Source organism: Atta cephalotes, assembly GCF_000143395.1.
Source record: "Atta cephalotes unplaced genomic scaffold scaffold00046, whole genome shotgun sequence".
Taxonomy (NCBI): domain Eukaryota; kingdom Metazoa; phylum Arthropoda; class Insecta; order Hymenoptera; family Formicidae; genus Atta; species Atta cephalotes.
In genome coordinates this window covers 384,633-387,797 of record NW_012130110.1, presented here as the reverse complement: position 1 = coordinate 387,797, position 3,165 = coordinate 384,633, and positions in this window count along the sequence as shown.

Genomic DNA, 3,165 nt, shown 5'->3' with positions numbered 1-3,165 from the left:
ATATTAGCAAAAAATTAAAAATTTGTTTATTCTCAGATAAAGATTAATGGTTCGATTTCAATATAAAAATAAGTTGAAAATATAAATCAGTGTAACTCGAAGTTTATTTGCGCAATTTTTCAAAGTGGTGAAATAAAGCTTTTAATTTATTTATAAATATAGATTTAGATTTCATAAATTGAATTGGGAATAACAAAAATAAAAAAATTAGCAATTCTTTAATCCAATCCTTAATTAATTCACAATACTCATGCATTACCGATCAAGATATTTTTGACGGGTCTCTCTAACGCATAAGAAACTATGCGCGATTTTAAATTTTATTTCCATTTCGAAATGTTTCCAAAGACATTACATTTTCTAACTAGACTCTTTTAATGATATTAAATCGAGAAACATTACATTTTTTTATACTTTGTAATTCCTCCTTCCAAGGAAAAAGTTAAAATTTTGAAAAAGTATTTCAATATATGTATATATCATAAAATTTATATTATTTAAAAATTTGTTTATGCACGCGTAAAATGTAATAAATTCGTTTTAAAATAATTAATCGCTGAGCTCTGCATTTTAAATCGTTTGGAAATTGGAACATTCTAAAGATATCGTGACTTCAGAATTCGCGTAATTTAAAAATTCCGTGTATTTCTCGAAAAACATTATGATTTTAGCATTAAAAATACATGTCGTTTAATATTACATATAAGAACAAAAAAAATTTCATGTTAATATTATGTATGAGAACAAAAAATTCCATTTTAATATTACGTATGAAAACAAAAAATATGCATTTTTCTGCTGTCCAATTTGACATGTTGACAGCATGATATGGAGAAGGAGAAAAATCCCTATATTTCCAATTATTTATCAAATCAATAAATATTTCATCAATTTTTTGCAACCGCAATGGTAACAAGTTTTCTATTGTCAAATCTTATGCTTTGAGAAAAGAAAAATACTAACCTCTACGTGACTAATTTTTTTCTCTTTACTCAACTTACTCGCTCGTTTCCGAGCTATCTTGTCTGCCGCTATTCTCTGTTCCGCCAGAAAAAAATAACAATCTACACATGCGCATTGTTGAAATTTGCAATACTTTTTATGTCCCTCGAGCACAACTTCCACTCCATGAACATCGCATCGCCCGCACATTGGTTTCTTTCGCCCACTCTGCGTTCTAGGAATTTCTAACGAAGATAGCCTCTTTTTCACCTTGCCCATACCGCTTACAGAATAATAATGGATGAAAAGCTGATCTCTTGTTTTCTTGTCACAATAATCGTGATCGATTTTCTTATTGAGATCGAAGAAACGGATTTGAACGTATCTTCGCTCAAATGAGATAACGGCGATAATTGTTATCTATTACTTTATATGTAGAATTGCAAATCCTTTGTATTGCCATCCAGATATCCATGACTCTATTTTCTGAAATACGTAATAAATTATTTTGATCATTTAAATGATAAAAAAAAATAATTAAAATGCAATTTAATAGTATCGCTTATTTCAAGTTTTTTTTAAACAAATTACTTAAAAATAATATATTTAAATAGATACAAATAATTCAAATAAACGTTTCGGCTTACAAAGTCTTCTTTAGTGATAATATTAATGTCATAATCCCCCCTAACAAACATATGATCTCCTATCCTATCGAACGAATTATTTCAAGTAATACTTATTACAGAGGCGATGTGAACAGAGGAGATGTGTTTAATTCTTATCAAAAGTCAGTGTAGCAAGTTATTACAAAATATTATAAAGAGAAGAAAAAGGTATTTCAATCAAAAGATTGTTCAAGAACAGAACCATCCTATCAAATTCCTCGATCAGAGAATCCAGCCAATCACTCGAACAAGTCGGCCCAAAAAACTTTTTCTCCACACTCCACCAGACTTTACAGAACAAGTCTACAAATCATGATAAGTTCATTGATAAGAAATAAGCAATTATAGAATCAATCATATCAAACTTACATATCAGCTCACGTTAATTTGTATAAAATAATGTATTAAACCGCCAATTTCCAATCCAAGATTTTGACATTTTCTTTGAAATTATGATTTGAATCAATAATATGTTTAGTGATCAGTGAGTGTTTAGACTAATTTAATTTTATATTATTCTAATTTTGTATTAATCTAATTTTATATTATGAGCTTTACAATAATTACATACATTATACCACTTCTTATTCATCTAACAGTCAACTTCTATTTTACGTACATATTGTTAGTGTTGGGATGGGTTCAATACATTATTTTATACAAATTAACAGTTATTATTAATTATATGTTAATTTGTAAGTTTGATGTAATTGATTCTATAATTACTTATTTCTTATCAATAAGTTTATTATGGTTTGTAGATTTGTTCTGCAGAGTGATGGAATGGCTGTATGGAAGCTTCTCGGATCGATTTGTTCGAGTTTGTGACGGACTGGATTCTCGATGGTATCAAGGAGTTTGATTCTGCTTGGATGTTATAGAATAATCTTTTGACTGAAATATCTTTTTCTTTTCTTCGTAATAATATTTCGTAATAATATGCTATTGATTTTTTGATATAAGAATTAAACATCATCTCTATTATAATAAGTATTATTTGAAATAATCAATTTGATAGGAGATCAAATGTTTGTTAGAGAGATTATGACATTAATATTATCATTAAAGAAGGTTTTGTAAGTCGAAACGTTTATTTGAATTATTTGTATCTATTTAAATATATTATTTTTAAGTCATCCATTTAAAAAGTTCGAAATAAGTCACGATACCGTTAAATTGCGTTGCAGTCATACAAGCCTTTATATTATTATACTTTAAAATAATTAAAATTCAAGAATTCAAGAATTTCTAAACTGTGACAATATAATCATATCCTAGCAGATATCAGAAAAAAAGGAAAAAGCGACTTCATGAAAACTGATTTCATAAAGTGACACAATAATATCAACTATCATGATAATATCAACTATACGCGAGTCAATTGTTTTATTATCATGATCAATGTGTAATATATCGTCAAATGGAATACTTTATCTATATAGATTCATGACGCAAAATACTTTTATAATTTATTTTTACGATGATTAAAACTATAATAATTAAGAGTCTGTTCGATCGATTTATGCAACAACAAACATTATTTAAAAAATAAAAG